Source organism: Macrobrachium rosenbergii, chromosome 5 (assembly GCF_040412425.1).
Source record: "Macrobrachium rosenbergii isolate ZJJX-2024 chromosome 5, ASM4041242v1, whole genome shotgun sequence".
NCBI classification, from domain to species: Eukaryota; Metazoa; Arthropoda; class Malacostraca; order Decapoda; family Palaemonidae; genus Macrobrachium; species Macrobrachium rosenbergii.
The window spans coordinates 68654153-68674353 of record NC_089745.1 but is presented as its reverse complement, the minus strand read 5'-3'; the positions used below and the strand labels follow the sequence as shown (position 1 = coordinate 68674353).

Below are 20201 nucleotides of genomic sequence, written 5' to 3'. Positions count from 1 at the left end.
GATTAGAAATTCGTAGACCTCATTGACTTTCAAACACGATCTGTCCTGTGGCATCAAAACCTCAAGAAATTTCTTGGTATGCCGGTCGTTGCGCGATGCAGTCTTGCTGGTTGTGATTGGTTTTATCAGTTTTTGTTGGAAAAAAGACAATCATCCAGACCCCCGCGGGCAAAGTCCCCGAATATCTCTACAATATAATATAGATGGACTCTGAGATAAGAAGATTAATATGCGCATGATATTCACACTTCCCTCCCCCACTGGATCTCTCTCTCTCTCTCTCTCTCTCTCTCTCTCTAGTAGCACTGGTGAATGTCCATTAAACCCTGGAAAATCTTGTAGTTCCCTTTCAAATATATCTTTTGCAAAATGAAAAAGAACTCAGGCCACGAATCTGTACTGCCACACCTGAGGATAATACAATAAAATATTTGTTCAGTCTTAATCATTTTGTAATGAATGTCTGTTGAGATTTATAGACTGAGCCTCCAGCGACAGCACTTCGAGTTCTGACAGCGGTGTCGGACCGATCTTTTCACTGTGCAGAAATGTTCCACATTTAACTACAGAAAGGAATAAGAACTTGAAAAATATTGATAAAAAGACACGCGGTATAGTATTACTTGACATATTCATGTGAATTCAATCATACGAGTTAATACATATTTGGAGAACTACAATATCACTAAAAATTATACAAAAGAGAGGCGACGAAAATATAGATGAACGTTACGACATTCATTGTGTGGACGTCATGGTTTCATTATATATATTATTAAAAGAATATTCCCTCCTATGCCACCTTTCCTGCAACAATTTAAAGTAAAAGGACTAAGTAATTAAATAAGGTAAATTTAGTATGATTGACTAAGAAATTCGCTCCTAAAACCTCTCACCACTGCCTTTTTGGGGGGAAAATCCTTTTCTTGCCCAAAGTGCTGTCGGAAATCCTGACCAGAGCTAATCATCGCCTGAGGCAGGCCAGCTGGCGGGCTGACCACTTGCATTCTGCCATTTTGAAATTGGAACCATGCTGCCTGCAGTTTCCACGTGGGCAAAGTGATCACAACGCCATCTAGGAAGAAAAAGCCGTAACTTCCGAAGCTATAAAGGGCCCTGGAGAGAGGAGCTTGCCATCAGAATTGCGGGCGGCACCACGGACTCTAGAGCTCCGTCCCTTGCTCTATTAACTTGTGTTGTGAATTAATTCGCTTGCCCTTCCCCTTGCTGGCCCTCATAAGAACTTCAGCTCCTAACAAAAGGTAAAGTACCAGAATTTAAGGTTTTTCGTCAGCCACTTTCACTATTTTCCTCCCACTGTGTTCCTTTCTTTTCATAGTGCGATGTAATTACAGTGAGACCTGTATTGCTTTATCTTTTGTGCTGTTTAATTTGCAAAGCATTTAGGAGAAGTGTAACGTAATTGTATGATGTTCGAGCCACTGGAATCGAGCTCAGTCTAGGCATCTTCTATGCAATTCCACTATTCCTTCATTATAGTGCTAGTCCAGTTAAGTAACCGTGAGTGTTTCGATTGCAGGATAGGACTACCCATCTGTGGATATGCATTTCACTTGGTGTTTGTAGCGCCCCTCACTGCTTCGTTATCAACAACTTTTGAAGCAGGAAACCCAAAATACTTCCTCCAGGAAATTCCCCATCATTTGCTCTCACCTCATTACGCCAGGATTATGCTGCCATTCTTCTGATGTGTTTTCATTTGCAAATATAATGAATTAAGTTAACCCTTGAAATAGATTTATCTAATTTGTTGTTTGAATTTTAGCCATCCCCAAGGCCAGAGTCCAGATTTTTTTTGTTGTTTGTAATTTTAGTATACCCCATTGATCTAGCAAGACCCCAGTATATATATACATATATATATATATATAATATATTGATCTAGCAAGTATATATATATAAATTTTAAAATTACAATATATATATATATATATATATATATATATATATATATATATATATATATATATATATATATATATATATATATATATATATATATATATATATATATATATATATATATATATATGTGTATAGTATATATATATATATATATATATATATATATATGTATATATATATATATATATATATATATATATATATATATATATATATATATATATATATATATATATATTATATATATATACAGGTGTTTTCTGAAATTAGAAGCCCTCCACAGAACAAATGGAAAGTTATGAAGTTTTCTACTATAGTCTATCTCCAAGTACATTATTTTAAGTTTCTATTAAGCTGTTTTTCATTTTACATTTCTTGTATTTTCAGACTGAGTGACGGAGTTAAATACAGCCATGGCTAACGACTCGGAGGAAATCAGATGGATTGACCGAATCCGGGCTATAACCTTCACAGAGGACAGGGATGCTGGCGCATCCTTCATTTCACGTTCCTGGATAGCTAAATACATTAAAAGAGATGAATCCTTTGTTAAAAGAAACTGGAACAAAAATCCATATGACTGTCATCACGAAAAGAGTGAGAATCTTGGAAGGCCTGAAGTCCTTTCTCAGGAGTCAAAAGACATCATAGCTGAGGCATAGGGTAGACCAAGAAAACCTTTACGTAAATTGGCGCTTGACTAGGAACAAAAAGGGGAAAGAAGAGAAGTTATATCGTGAGTTGAAAAAATCTGGTATCAAGCCATTTCATGTTATCAGCAAACCCAACATCACTCAGCAACAGAGAGAAGACCGTGCATGGTTTTGTGGTTCATTTCTTAAAGATTGGGATGAAGCTGACTTTCTCCATGTTGCTGCATCAGATGAATTCTTCATTTTCACAGTCAGGAAGCCAAATCATAAAAATGACATCATTTGGGCTGCAAAGTTGGATGATATCAGTGATGACGTGCACTATCGCCAAGTTGTGAAATTTCTTGAATGTTTGGGAATTTTTCTGTTTCACAGACAAACGGTTAATGTGGATCTTCAAAGAAAAAGGGCAGTCATGGAATGGCGAATACTTCAGAGAAACTGTGCTTACTGGTGGAGTATTTCCTTTCATCAAAGATCCTGAAAGTGTGTTATCTGTTGAAGAAGTCACGTTTTTACATGATAAGGCACCATGTTTCAAGGCTCTTCAGACACAGGAGCTGCTTCGAAACAGTGGAATCGATTTCTTCTCGTCAAGTAAATTTCAGGTAGCTCCCTGACCTTAATGTGTGAAAACATTGGTAGTATCTTAAAGGATCATGTTGAAGTGCACACAGTGAACTATGATGGTATACCAAGCCTCGACGACCTGCGAAGAGAGGTGACCAAAGTGCTCAGGGAAATGGAGTTTGAGTCTCAGCTTTTTGTGCTTTGCTGAAATCATACCCTCAAGAATGCAGGCTGTGGTACAGGTAGATGGAGGCCACACAAAATATTAAATACTCAGAGAGAAGCTTAAATAAATACCTGTTCTGAATTACTTTTGTTTTTGTCCATATCAATTTTAGTTTATGCTGTAGAGGGGGCTCTAATTTCGAAAACCCTGGATATATATATATATATATATATATATATATATATATATATATATATATATATATATATATATATATATATATATATATATATATATATATATATATATATATATATATATATATGTTATATATATATATATATGTGTGTGTGTACACACACATGCATGCATATATGTGTATATATGTGTGTGTCTGTGTGTGTATGTACTGCATATACACACGTATATATATATATATATATATATATATATATATATATATATATATATATATATATATATATGAATATACATACACTTGCATAAATATATATAGAATATATATATATATATATATATATATATATATATATATATATATATATATATATATATATATATATATATATATATATATATATATATATTTTACAGAGAACCTTAATAATACGGAAGGTTCAAAAGAGTTCTTTATTTCTTATCTTTAAGAGGCTAGCCTGCCTCCATCTTCAAGGAAACAAATAATGATTATTTGATTCATTGAAGATGCAGGCAGACGAGCCTCTGAAAACTAGGAAATAAAGTCTACTCTTTTGAACTTTTGAGGTCTTTTGTGAAAGCAATAGCTTTGTACACGGAGAATTTGTGTTGTTTGGAGTATATACAGTATATACTGTGTATATATATATATATATATATATATATATATATATATATATATATATATATATATATATATATATATATATATACATAAATATATATAAATATATCGTTTAATATTCCATATACTAAACCTCGGGGAAAACTGACCCCAAAGAGAATTGTAATTGATTAGTGCTTCGTCCCACTAATGACGAAGCACTTATCAATTATAATTCCCCCTGGGTGTACTGTAAGTTATTACCGAGGTATAGTGAATAAGATGTTAAACATATATATATATATATATATATATATATATATATATATATATATATATATATATATATATATATATATATATATATATATAATCAGAAAGCTACAAACGTCCTTTAATATCCAATTCACTTACCTCGGAAGTAATATATTTTCATATATGTTACCAAGGGGAATTTTTAGGTGATAATAAGTCCACCGGCCCCGTGGGATCGAACCAGCGACGGACGGGGAATCAGGACTTACAGTGACACACTAACCAGTCGGCCACAAGAGAGGTATAAATGAATACCATCTCCCATCAGCCCACCCGTCGAACTCAGGTGTTTTGCGTTTGGAGACGATATCCACCCACCTCTGCCATGTTGGCCGTAGTGCGTTTGTCGACGAGCCATATTATGACTATTTATCACATCACCGTGATTCATATACAATCAGAAAGCTACAAACGTCCTTTAATATCCAATTCACTCTACCTCGGAAGTAATATATTTTCATATATGTTACCAAGGGGAATTTTTAGGTGATAATAAGTCCACCGTCCCGTGGGATCGAACCAGCGACGGACGGGGAATCAGGACTTACAGTGACACACTAACCAGTCGGCCACAAGAGAGGTATAAATGAATACCATCTCCCATCAGCCCACCCGTCGAACTCAGGTGTTTTGCGTTTGGAGACGATATCCACCCACCTCTGCCATGTTGGCCGTAGTAGTGCGTTTGTCGCACGTAGCCATATTATGACTATTTATCACATCACCGTGATTCATATACAATCAGAAAGCTACAAACGTCCTTTAATATCCAATTCACTCTACTCGGAAGTAATATATTTTCATATATGTTACCGAAGGGGAATTTTTAGGTGATAATAAGTCCACCGTCCCGTGGATCGAACCAGCGACGGACGGGGAATCAGGACTTACAGTGACACACTAACCAGTCGGCCACAAGAGAGGTATAAATGAATACCATCTCCCATCAGCCCACCCGTCGAACTCAGGTGTTTTGCGTTTGGAGACGATATCCACCCACCTCTGCCATGTTGGCCGTAGTAGTGCGTTTGTCGCACGTAGCCATATTATGACTATTTATCACATCACCGTGATTCATATACAATCAGAAAGCTACAAACGTCCTTTAATATCCAATTCACTCTACCGAAGTAATATATTTTCATATATGTTACCGAAGGGGAATTTTTAGGTGATAATAAGTCCACCGTCCCGTGGGATCGAACCAGCGACGGACGGGGAATCAGACTTACAGTGACACACTAACCAGTCGGCCACAAGAGAGGTATAAATGAATACCATCTCCCATCAGCCCACCCGTCGAACTCAGGTGTTTTGCGTTTGGAGACGATATCCACCCACCTCTGCCATGTTGGCCGTGTAGTGCGTTTGTCGCACGTAGCCATATTATGACTATTTATCACATCACCGTGATTCATATACAATCAGAAAGCTACAAACGTCCTTTAATATCCAATTCACTCTACCTGAAGTAATATATTTTCATATATGTTACCGAAGGGGAATTTTTTAGGTGATAATAAGTCCACCGCCCCGTGGATCGAACCAGCGACGGACGGGGAATCAGGAGACAGTGACACACTAACCAGTCGGCCACAAAGAGGTATAAATGAATACCATCTCCATCAGCCCACCGTCGAACTCAGGTGTTTTGCGTTTGGAGACGATATCCACCACCTCTGCCATGTTGGCCGTGTAGTGCGTTTGTCGTAAAGCCATATTATGACTATTTATCACATCACCGTGATTCATATACAATCAGAAAGCTACAAACGTCCTTTAATATCCAATTCACTCTACTCGGAAGTAATATATTTTCATATATGTTACCGAAGGGGAATTTTAGGTGATAATAAGTCCACCGTCCCGTGGGATCGAACCAGCGACGGACGGGGAATCAGGACTTACAGTGACACACTAACCAGTCGGCCACAAGAGAGGTATAAATGAATACCATCTCCCATCAGCCCACCCGTCGAACTCAGGTGTTTTGCGTTTGGAGACGATATCCACCCACCTCTGCCATGTTGGCCATGTAGTGCGTTTTGTCGCACGTAGCCATATTATGACTATTTATCACATCACCGTGATTCATATACAATCAGAAAGCTACAAACGTCCTTTAATATCAATTCACTCTACCTCCGGAAGTAATATATTTTCATATATGTTACCGAGGGGAATTTTAGGTGATAATAAGTCCACCGTCCGTGGGATCGAACCAGCGACGGACGGGGAATCAGGACTTACAGTGACACACTAACCAGTCGGCCACAAGAGAGGTATAAATGAATACCATCTCCCATCAGCCCACCCGTCGAACTCAGGTGTTTTGCGTTTGGAGACGATATCCACCCACCTCTGCCATGTTGGCCGTGTAGTCGTTTGTCGATGCGTAGCCATATTATGACTATTTATCACATCACCGTGATTCATATACAATCAGAAAGCTACAAACGTCCTTTAATATCCAATTCACTCTACCTCGAAGTAATATATTTTCATATATGTTACCGAAAGGAATTTTTAGGTGATAATAAGTCCACCGTCCCGTGGGATCGAACCAGCGACGGACGGGGAATCAGGACTTACAGTGACACACTAACCAGTCGGCCACAAGAGAGGTATAAATGAATACCATCTCCCATCAGCCCACCCGTCGAACTCAGGTGTTTTGCGTTTGGAGACGATATCCACCCACCTCTGCCATGTTGGCCGTGTAGTGCGTTTGTCGCACGTAGCCATATTATGACTATTTATCACATCACCGTGATTCATATACAATCAGAAAGCTACAAACGTCCTTTAATATCCAATTCACTCTACCTCGGAAGTAATATATTTTCATATATGTTACGAAGGGGAATTTTTAGGTGATAATAAGTCCACCGTCCCGTGGGATCGAACCAGCGACGGACGGGGAATCAGGACTTACAGTGACACACTAACCAGTCGGCCACAAAGAGAGGTATAAATGAATACCATCTCCCATCAGCCCACCCGTCGAACTCAGGTGTTTTGCGTTTGGAGACGATATCCACCCACCTCTGCCATGTTGGCGTATAGTGCGTTTGTCGCACGTAGCCATATTATGACTATTTATCACATCACCGTGATTCATATACAATCAGAAAGCTACAAACGTCCTTTAATATCCAATTCACTCTACCTCAAGTAATATATTTTCATATATGTTACCGAAGGGGAATTTTAGGTGATAATAAGTCCACCGTCCCGTGGGATCGAACCAGCGACGGACGGAGAATCAGGACTTACAGTGACACACTAACCAGTCGGCCACAAGAGAGGTATAAATGAATACCATCTCCCATCAGCCCACCCGTCGAACTCAGGTGTTTTGCGTTTTGGAGGCGATATCCACCCACCTCTGCCATGTTGGCGTGTAGTGCGTTTGTCGCATACGTAGCCATATTATGACTATTTATCACATCACCGTGATTCATATACAATCAGAAAGCTACAAACGTCCTTTAATATCCAATTCACTCTACCTCCGGAAGTAATATATTTTCATATATGTTACGAAGGAATTTTTAGGTGATAATAAGTCCACCGTCCGTGGGATCGAACCAGCGACGGACGGGGAATCAGGACTTACAGTGACACACTAACCAGTCGGCCACAAGAGAGGTATAAATGAATACCATCTCCCATCAGCCCACCCGTCGAACTCAGGTGTTTTGCGTTTGGAGACGATATCCACCCACCTCTGCCATGTTGGCCGTGTAGTGCGTTTGTCATGCGTAGCCATATTATGACTATTTATCACATCACCGTGATTCATATACAATCAGAAAGCTACAAACGTCCTTTAATATCCAATTCACTCTACCTCGGAAGTAATATATTTTCATATATGTTACCGAAGGAATTTTAGGTGATAATAAGTCCACCGTCCCGTGGGATCGAACCAGCGACGGACGGGGAATCAGGACTTACAGTGACACACTAACCAGTCGGCCACAAAGAGGTATAAATGAATACCATCTCCCATCAGCCCACCCGTCGAACTCAGGTGTTTTGCGTTTGGAGACGATATCCACCCACCTCTGCCATGTTGGCCGTGTAGTGCGTTTGTCATGCGTAGCCATATTATGACTATTTATCACATCACCGTGATTCATATACAATCAGAAAGCTACAAACGTCCTTTAATATCCAATTCACTCTACCTCGGAAGTAATATATTTTCATATATGTTACCGAAGAATTTTTAGGTGATAATAAGTCCGTCCGTGGGATCGAACCAGCGACGGACGGGGAATCAGGACTTACAGTGACACACTAACCAGTCGGCCACAAGAGAGGTATAAATGAATACCATCTCCCATCAGCCCACCCGTCGAACTCAGGTGTTTTGCGTTTGGAGAGCGATATCCACCCACCTCTGCCATGTTGGCCGTGTAGTGCGTTTGTATGCGTAGCCATATTATGACTATTTATCACATCACCGTGATTCATATACAATCAGAAAGCTACAAACGTCCTTTAATATCCAATTCACTCTACCTCGGAAGTAATATATTTTCATATATGTTACCGAAGGAATTTTTAGGTGATAATAAGTCCACCGTCCGTGGATCGAACCAGCGACGGACGGGGAATCAGGACTACAGTGACACACTAACCAGTCGGCCACAAGAGAGGTATAAATGAATACCATCTCCCATCAGCCCACCCGTCGAACTCAGGTGTTTTGCGTTTGGAGGCGATATCCACCCACCTCTGCCATGTTGGCGTGTAGTGCGTTTGTCGCGCGTAGCCATATTATGACTATTTATCACATCACCGTGATTCATATACAATCAGAAAGCTACAAACGTCCTTTAATATCAATTCACTCTACCTCGGAAGTAATATATTTTCATATATGTTACCGAAGGAATTTTAGGTGATAATAAGTCCACCGTCCCGTGGGATCGAACCAGCGACGGACGGGGAATCAGGACTTACAGTGACACACTAACCAGTCGGCCACAAGAGAGGTATAAATGAATACCATCTCCCATCAGCCCACCCGTCGAACTCAGGTGTTTTGCGTTTGGAGACGATATCCACCCACCTCTGCCATGTTGGCCGTGTAGTGCGTTTGTCGCACGTAGCCATATTATGACTATTTATCACATCACCGTGATTCATATACAATCAGAAAGCTACAAACGTCCTTTAATATCAATTCACTCTACCTCGGAAGTAATATATTTTCATATATGTTACCGAAGGGAATTTTAGGTGATAATAAGTCCACCGTCCCGTGTGGATCGAACCAGCGACGGACGGGGAATCAGGACTTACAGTGACACACTAACCAGTCGGCCACAAGAGGTATAAATGAATACCATCTCCCATCAGCCCACCCGTCGAACTCAGGTGTTTTTGCGTTTGGAGGCGATATCCACCCACCTCTGCCATGTTGGCGTGTAGTGCGTTTGTGTCGCGCGTAGCCATATTATGACTATTTATCACATCACCGTGATTCATATACAATCAGAAAGCTACAAACGTCCTTTAATATCCAATTCACTCTACCTCGGAAGTAATATATTTTCATATATGTTACCGAAGGGGAATTTTTAGGTGATAATAAGTCCACCGTCCCGTGGGATCGAACCAGCGACGGACGGGGGAATCAGGACTACAGTGACACACTAACCAGTCGGCCACAAAGAGGTATAAATGAATACCATCTCCCATCAGCCCACCCGTCGAACTCAGGTGTTTTGCGTTTGGAGACGATATCCACCCACCTCTGCCATGTTGGCGTGTAGTGCGTTTGTCTTGCGACGTAGCCATATTATGACTATTTATCACATCACCGTGATTCATATACAATCAGAAAGCTACAAACGTCCTTTAATATCAATTCACTCTACCTCGGAAGTAATATATTTTCATATATGTTACCGAAGAATTTTAGGTGATAATAAGTCCACCGTCCCGTGGGATCGAACCAGCGACGGACGGGGAATCAGGACTACAGTGACACACTAACCAGTCGGCCACAGAGAGGTATAAATGAATACCATCTCCCATCAGCCCACCCGTCGAACTCAGGTGTTTTGCGTTTGGAGACGATATCCACCCACCTCTGCCATGTTGGCGTGTAGTGCGTTTGTCACGTAGCCATATTATGACTATTTATCACATCACCGTGATTCATATACAATCAGAAAGCTACAAACGTCCTTTAATATCAATTCACTCTACCTCGGAAGTAATATATTTTCATATATGTTACCGAAGGGAATTTTTAGGTGATAATAAGTCCACCGTCCCGTGGGATCGAACCAGCGACGGACGGGGAATCAGGACTACAGTGACACACTAACCAGTCGGCCACAAGAGAGGTATAAATGAATACCATCTCCCATCAGCCCACCCGTCGAACTCAGGTGTTTTGCGTTTGGAGTCCGATATCCACCCACCTCTGCCATGTTGGCGTGTAGTGCGTTTGTCGCACGTAGCCATATATGACTATTTATCACATCACCGTGATTCATATACAATCAGAAAGCTACAAACGCCTTTAATATCAATTCACTCTACCTCGGAAGTAATATATTTTCATATATGTTACCGAAGGGGGAATTTTAGGTGATAATAAGTCCACCGTCCCGTGGCCGACCAGGTTAGTGTGTCACGGGGAAGTCCTGAGTTCCACTAACCAGTCGCTGGCGATCACAAGAGGGACGGTGGACTTATTATCAGCCTAAAAATTCCGAACTCAGGTGTTTTGAAAATATATTACTTCCGAGGTAGAGTGAATTGCCATATTAAAGCCGACGTTTGTAGCTGACGATTGTATATGAATCACATGATGTGATTCAGTCACAATCATGAAAGCTACAAACGTCCTTTAAACGCACTCTACACGCCAATATATGGCAGAGGTGGGTGGATATCGTCTCCAAACGCAAAACACCTGAGTTCGACGGGTGGGCTGATGGGAGATGGTATTCATTTATACCTCTTGTGGCCGACTGGTTAGTGTGTCACTGTAAGTCCTGATTCCCCGTCCGTCGCTGGTTCGATCCCACGGACGGTGGACTTATTATCACCTAAAAATTCCCCTTCGTAACATATATGAAAATATATTACTCGAGGTAGAGTGAATTGATATTAAAGGACGTTTGTAGCTTTGATTGTATATGAATCACGGTGATGTGATAAATAGTCATAATATGGCTACGCGCGCATAAACGCACTACACGCCAACATGGCAGAGGTGGGTGGATATCACTCCAAACGCAAAACACCTGAGTTCGACGGGTGGGCTGATGGGAGATGGTATTCATTTATACCTCTCTTGTGGCCGACTGGTTAGTGTGTCACAGTCCTCCTGATTCCCGTCCGTCGCTGGTTCGATCCCACGGACGGTGGACTTATTATCACCTAAAATTCCCCTTCGGTAACATATATGAAAATATATTACTTCCGAGGTAGAGTGAATTGATATTAAAGGACGTTTGTAGCTTTTTGATTGTATATGAATCACGGTGATGTGATAAATAGTCATAATATGGCTACGCAAGCGACAAACGCACTACACGCCAACATGGCAGAGGTGGGTGGATATCGTCTCCAAACGCAAAACACCTGAGTTCGACGGGTGGGCTGATGGGAGATGGTATTCATTTATACCTCTTGTGGCCGACTGGTTAGTGTGTCACTGTAAGTCCTGATTCCCCGTCCGTCGCTGGTTCGATCCCACGGACAGTGGACTTATTATCACCTAAAATTCCCTTCGTAACATATATGAAAATATATTACTTCCGAGGTAGAGTGAATTGATATTAAAGGACGTTTGTAGCTTTCGATTGTATATGAATCACGGTGATGTGATAAATAGTCATAATATGGCTACGTGCGACAAACGCACTACACGCCAACATGGCAGAGGTGGGTGGATATCGTCTCCAAACGCAAAACACCTGAGTTCGACGGGTGGGCTGATGGGAGATGGTATTCATTTATACCTCTTGTGGCCGACTGGTTAGTGTGTCACTGTAAGTCCTGATTCCCCGTCCGTCGCTGGTTCGATCCCACGGACGGTGGACTTATTATCACCTAAAATTCCCTTCGGTAACATATATGAAAATATATTACTTCCGAGGTAGAGTGAATTGATATTAAAGGACGTTTGTAGCTTTCTGATTGTATATGAATCACGGTGATGTGATAAATAGTCATAATATGGCTACGCATTACAAACGCACTACACGCCAACATGGCAGAGGTGGGTGGATATCATCTCCAAACGCAAAACACCTGAGTTCGACGGGTGGGCTGATGGGAGATGGTATTCATTTATATACTCTCTTGTGGCCGACTGGTTAGTGTGTCACTGTAAGTCCTGATTCCCCGTCCGTCGCTGGTTCGATCCCACGGACGGTGGACTTATTATCACCTAAAATTCCTTCGGTAACATATATGAAAATATATTACTTCCGAGGTAGAGTGAATTGATATTAAAGGACGTTTGTAGCTTTCTGATTGTATATGAATCACGGTGATGTGATAAATAGTCATAATATGGCTACGTGCGACAAACGCACTACACGCCAACATGGCAGAGGTGGGTGGATATCGTCTCCAAACGCAAAACACCTGAGTTCGACGGGTGGGCTGATGGGAGATGGTATTCATTTATACCTCTCTTGTGGCCGACTGGTTAGTGTGTCACTGTAAGTCCTGATTTCCCGTCCGTCGCTGGTTCGATCCCACGGGACGGTGGACTTATTATCACCTAAAATTCCTTCGTAACATATATGAAAATATATTACTTCCGAGGTAGAGTGAATTGATATTAAAGGACGTTTGTAGCTTTCTGATTGTATATGAATCACGGTGATGTGATAAATAGTCATAATATGGCTACGCGACAAACGCACTACACGGCCAACATGGCAGAGGTGGGTGGATATCGTCTCCAAACGCAAAACACCTGAGTTCGACGGGTGGGCTGATGGGAGATGGTATTCATTTATACCTCTCTTGTGGCCGACTGGTTAGTGTGTCACTGTAAGTCCTGATTCCCCGTCCGTCGCTGGTTCGATCCCCACGGGACGGTGGACTTATTATCACCTAAAATTCCCTTCGTAACATATATGAAAAATATATTACTTCCGAGGTAGAGTGAATTGGATATTAAAGGACGTTTGTAGCTTTTGATTGTATATGAATCACGGTGATGTGATAAATAGTCATAATATGGCTACGTGCGACAAACGCACTACACGCCAACATGGCAGAGGTGGGTGGATATCGTCTCCAAACGCAAAACACCTGAGTTCGACGGGTGGGCTGATGGGAGATGGTATTCATTTATACCTCTCTTGTGGCCGACTGGTTAGTGTGTCACTGTAAGTCCTGATTCCCCGTCCGTCGCTGGTTCGATCCCACGGACGGTGGACTTATTATCACCTAAAATTCTTCGGTAACATATATGAAAATATATTACTTCCGAGGTAGAGTGAATTGGATATTAAAGGATGTTTGTAGCTTTCTGATTGTATATGAATCACGGTGATGTGATAAATAGTCATAATATGGCTACGTGCGACAAACGCACTACACGCCAACATGGCAGAGGTGGGTGGATATCGCCTCCAAACGCAAAACACCTGAGTTCGACGGGTGGGCTGATGGGAGATGGTATTCATTTATACCTCTCTTGTGGCCGACTGGTTAGTGTGTCACTGTAAGTCCTGATTCCCCGTCCGTCGCTGGTTCGATCCCACGGACGGTGGACTTATTATCACCTAAAATTCCCCTTCGTAACATATATGAAAATATATTACTTCCGAGGTAGAGTGAATTGGATATTAAAGGACGTTTGTAGCTTTCTGATTGTATATGAATCACGGTGATGTGATAAATAGTCATAATATGGCTACGTGCGACAAACGCACTACACGCCAACATGGCAGAGGTGGTGGATATCGTCTCCAAACGCAAAACACCTGAGTTCGACGGGTGGGCTGATGGGAGATGGTATTCATTTATACTCTCTTGTGGCCGACTGGTTAGTGTGTCACTGGGAAGTCCTGATTCCCCGTCCGTCGCTGGTTCGATCCCACGGACGGTGGACTTATTATCACCTAAAAATTCCCCTTCGGTAACATATATGAAAATATATTACTTCCGAGGTAGAGTGAATTGATATTAAAGGACGTTTGTAGCTTTCTGATTGTATATGAATCACGGTGATGTGATAAATAGTCATAATATATGGCTACGTGCGACAAACGCACTACACGGCCAACATGGCAGAGGTGGGTGGATATCGTCTCCAAACGCAAAACACCTGAGTTCGACGGGTGGGCTGATGGGAGATGGTATTCATTTATACCTCTTGTGGCCGACTGGTTAGTGTGTCACTGTAAGTCCTGATTCCCCGTCCGTCGCTGGTTCGATCCCACGGACGGTGGACTTATTATCACCTAAAATTCCCTTCGTAACATATATGAAAATATATTACTTCCGAGGTAGAGTGAATTGGATATTAAAGGACGTTTGTAGCTTTCTGATTGTATATGAATCACGGTGATGTGATAAATAGTCATAATATGGCTACGATGCGACAAACGCACTACACGCCAACATGGCAGAGGTGGGTGGATATCGTCTCCAAACGCAAAACACCTGAGTTCGACGGGTGGGCTGATGGGAGATGGTATTCATTTATACTCTCTTGTGGCCGACTGGTTAGTGTGTCACTGTAAGTCCTGATTCCCCGTCCGTCGCTGGTTCGATCCCACGGGACGGTGGACTTATTATCACCTAAAATTCCCCTTCGGTAACATATATGAAAATATATTACTTCCGAGGTAGAGTGAATTGATATTAAAGGACGTTTGTAGCTTTCTGATTGTATATGAATCACGGTGATGTGATAAATAGTCATAATATGGCTACGCGACAAACGCACTACACGCCAACATGGCAGAGGTGGGTGGATATCGCCTCCAAACGCAAACACCTGAGTTCGACGGGTGGGCTGATGGGAGATGGTATTCATTTATACCTCTCTTGTGGCCGACTGGTTAGTGTGTCACTGTAAGTCCTGATTCCCCGTCCGTCGCTGGTTCGATCCCACGGGACGGTGGACTTATTATCACCTAAAAATTCCCCTTCGGTAACATATATGAAAATATATTACTTCCGAGGTAGAGTGAATTGGATATTAAAGGACGTTTGTAGCTTTCTGATTGTATATGAATCACGGTGATGTGATAAATAGTCATAATATGGCTACGTGCGACAAACGCACTACACGCCAACATGGCAGAGGTGGGTGGATATCGCCTCCAAACGCAAAACACCTGAGTTCGACGGGTGGGCTGATGGGAGATGGTATTCATTTATACTCTCTTGTGGCCGACTGGTTAGTGTGTCACTGTAAGTCCTGATTCCCCGTCCGTCGCTGGTTCGATCCCACGGGACGGTGGACTTATTATCACCTAAAATTCCCCTTCGGTAACATATATGAAAATATATTACTTCCGAGGTAGAGTGAATTGATATTAAAGGACGTTTGTAGCTTTGATTGTATATGAATCACGGTGATGTGATAAATAGTCATAATATGGCTACGTGCGACAAACGCACTACACGGCCAACATGGCAGAGGTGGGTGGATATCGTCTCCAAAACGCAAAACACCTGAGTTCGACGGGTGGGCTGATGGGAGATGGTATTCATTTATACCTCTCTTGTGGCCGACTGGTTAGTGTGTCACTGTAAGTCCTGATTCCCCGTCCGTCGCTGGTTCGATCCCACGGACGGTGGACTTATTATCACCTAAAAATTCCCCTTCGTAACATATATGAAAATATATTACTTCCGAGGTAGAGTGAATTGGATATTAAAGGACGTTTGTAGCTTTCTGATTGTATATGAATCACGGTGATGTGATAAATAGTCATAATATGGCTACGTGCGACAAACGCACTACACGCCAACATGGCAGAGGTGGGTGGATATCGTCTCCAAACGCAAAACACCTGAGTTCGACGGGTGGGCTGATGGGAGATGGTATTCATTTATACCTCTCTTGTGGCCGACTGGTTAGTGTGTCACTGTAAGTCCTGATTCCCCGTCCGTCGCTGGTTCGATCCCACGGGACGGTGGACTTATTATCACCTAAAATTCCCCTTCGGTAACATATATGAAAATATATTACTTCCGAGGTAGAGTGAATTGGATATTAAAGGACGTTTGTAGCTTTCTGATTGTATATGAATCACGGTGATGTGATAAATAGTCATATATATATATATATATATGTATTATATATGTAGGTATGTATGTATGTATATTTAATTTATATATACATATAGATATTTATATATACAGTATGTATATATATATATATATATATATATATATATATATATATATATATATATATACATATATATATATATATATATAAGAATGTATCATAAAACTGAAAACTGTAATAACAATAAAAAACTGAAAAGCAAGTCCAGAAGCCATCGAATTTGAACTCACTGGAATTACGAACTAATACTTTTTCCATTACTTCAACAAAATCTTCTAAACTTTTTGTAACCAAGTGCAATTACTTATTGCGGATATTTCCCCAAACTATTTTATATTCAAACTGGAACTGGATTCTGCAACATGCATCTTCATTTGTAAACTTATTTTTACCTTTCTTCAGGATGTATACATTTTTTGTGATCATGCAAAGCTAGACTTGACTGTTTTACGAAAGAAGGGCTTCGCTTCACATGAAGTAATCATTATTACGGTAAGAACCAAGTTTAGCAAAATAGCCACGCCTCATTTTCATTTGAAATAGCATCTCCGGCAATGTACAATAGAAATGATTAATGAAGGGTGTATGAGGCTTGACTCCAATAAAACAAAAACACTGTTGATAATAAGATCTCGTACAGATTTTCCACCCCATCCACCCCTCACGTGGATGGGACTCTACTGAATGAGCTTGAAGCTTTAGCTATTCTAGGTGTAACTTTTGACACTGTATCTTACTTTTGACAACATCAGATGAGAGTGTCAGTAAATGCCGCGCTAAAGTTGGGTATTGCACGTTTAACAGTAATAAAATCAATGTAACTTCTTTTAGATCATTTGTCCTTCCTTTGGTAGAGTACTGTTCTCCGGTGTGGATGTCTGCCTCTGCCAGAGGTTTATCTCTTTTAGACAGGGTGGTTCGTGGTGTTAGGTTTATGTTTCCTAATATTGGCAGTTGTGACTTGCACCATCGACAGATGGTCTCTTGTTTGTCACTTTTCCATTAGTTGTATATGAGCAGAGATCTTTCACATTCACAGTTGATCCCTGATCCAATTTCCTTTCGAGAGCAACCAGATTCGCTGAACAGCAACACCCATACGCAATGAATGTGCCTCGCTGTCGAACTTTTCAGTTCCAGAAGTCCTTTATTCCTCACACTGTTGGACTGAAGAGGTCGTGCAACTGCAACTTCAAATGTTCAAGCGAAGGTGCAATGCATTACTACCCTAATACAATTCTCCTTGTATTTTAACTGTTTACTTACATTTTTATTTATTTATTTATTTTTTTATATATTTGTTAATTTATTTTTTCTTTTTTTAAATTGATATCTTCTTTCTGTATTTCCCATTACCTTCTGTTACTTTTTTCAAATGAACACCATATTCTTTGGGAGCTTGAATTTCAAGTCAGTGGCCCCTGTGTGCTTGTCCCATACCGATCGGGTTCAGCTTCTGAATAATAATAATAATAATAATAATAATAATAATAATAATAATAATAATAATAATAATAGCTGGAAGAATGAAATGAACATTTTCACTTACCTCTTTTTTACAGTAAAGATGAGCAAAACCGAGTCAGCAATGAAATGTTCTTATAGAAACATGAGACTGTATCCAAGAGACAGCTGTTCAGTGGCCAACGCCTTAGCTGCAAAGAAAATGCTTATATACCGAAAGAAAACGAAAAGCAGTATTGAGGTTACAATGGAAAAATAACCTTTTATTATACCGTAATCACTTCGTGATAAACTGTGGCTTTACTGATATAACTGAGCTAAAAACAGCGATCTAGTTAGCCTGTACAAAGCAGTGAAATTATCAGAAATGTGTTTATTTTTTAACTAGAAATAACGGTATTAGGGTGGTTCCCCCATGCCTATTTTTAGATGTTGATATAAAAAAAGTCCACTTGATTCGGAAATCAGGTGTTACGGATCGATAAAAATTAGCAAGTGAGATGGACTAAAGCTAAATGCCCTGGTCATAGGTTTTGGTAAAGGCTCTATGTTCTACCAAACTTATTGCTGATATTGAAAGGGCACCTTCTGATGTATGGTAGTTACACAAGTCTTCCCATAGCTCAGAATCTTAAGCTCTCTGACTCATTTAGGAATTCAAGTTGTTTTGCAACTGACTGTAGATAATATCAGGACTCCTTGCAAGTTCCATCTGCTAACTTTGCAGGTCACCAACAGTTCAGGCTCCAAAGATTCAACATCCTAACCCACAATGCAGTCATAAATGAGACCTATTCTACTTTTTTATTTGGGGGGAGACCATTCTCGAATGCTGCAACTAGTTTCTTTTAGTTAAACGAAAGTTAGGTTATTTCGTTAGCCTTTTGTTCTTTCCTGGACAATGCCAATTGAAAAATATGAATCTTTTTAAGGCAAAAGATGGTGGAATTGGCAACCTAATCTACGAAAACCAAAACAAGAAGAAAATTACAAAACTTATCAAAAGAAAGACTAAAGTGGTCATGAATTTCAACAGAATAGATGAGGAAGGTGGTGGACTGAGATAAGGAAGACTTTTCTCTTTCGGTCAGGCAAATGGCGAGGTAACGAGGTTATCTTTCTTGAGAAGTAGACGGTCACTTTAATTTCGAAAAAATTATATCTGTTCAAGCCTAGAGGTCAAGTTGTCCATTGTTGTTAGACCAATACAAGAGCAACAAGACATCTAAGAGGACACCGACTGTGGGACTGACTGCTTTACCTATATTAGAAGGAGAATAAAGAAAACTGGGCGAATTCCACAACAAATTGTCGCAGGTGATGTCTGCAAGACATTACAGTGAGTGTATGAAATAGCCAAAGAACACGGAAATTATGTCGAAACAGTCAGTCTATGATTACATTCTAACCATATTTAGATCATCTTGATTTTTAGATCTTTATCTATTTTTGGTAATGATGAATGTTATAGATATTTTTTATCCTTTAATAATGCATACTCATGGTAAAACGTTCTCTGAAAACAACATTTTTTGTATGACTTTCGTGCAAGCCTTACAGAAGAAAATGTTCTCAAGAACCAAAAGCCGGCACTTAACGTATGGCTGTCGCTTAAGCCCTCAGGTAACAGAAAAATCCGGCTTCACCATATGTCTATCATAGGAGCCTTCAAAAACAAAAAATCCATCCCTCATCATCTTACTAACACAGACGCACTCAAAAAGAAAATAGATAAATAAACCAAAAGATCGACCTTCAACGTATCACTGCCTCAACATCTGACTATTATAAAAGCCATCAAAACCCAAAACACTGACCCTCATCGCATAAGCCTTCATAAACCAAAAGACCAACCCACATCAACTGACGATCAGAGAAGCCTTTGAAAATCCACAGAGAGGCCCGCATCATCTGACTACCAAGTAGGACCTCGAAAATCAAAATACAGGCCTTCAATTGACTATCATAGAAGTCCTC

General features: G+C 40.5%; 1 protein-coding gene and 1 long non-coding RNA gene across 4 annotated transcripts in view; one reads left to right on the top strand and one right to left on the bottom strand.

Annotated features, from left to right (window-relative positions):
* The window catches only part of LOC136838882 (lysosomal proton-coupled steroid conjugate and bile acid symporter SLC46A3-like), a 129965-nt gene that overhangs the window by 28537 nt on the left and 81227 nt on the right, over window positions 1–20201 (bottom strand). The window contains exon 1 of one of the 2 annotated variants that reach the window (XM_067104571.1): window positions 18310–18408. The exons of the other annotated variant lie outside the window; for it this stretch is intronic. The gene's annotated coding sequence lies outside the window, so the exon portion shown is untranslated. Of the gene's footprint in view, window positions 1–18309; window positions 18409–20201 lie in introns of those variants that run through there. 2 annotated transcript variants of the gene reach the window in all.
* Window positions 1–20201, top strand: part of LOC136838884 (uncharacterized) — a 270928-nt gene that overhangs the window by 189287 nt on the left and 61440 nt on the right. The gene's annotated exons all lie outside the window — the stretch shown is intronic.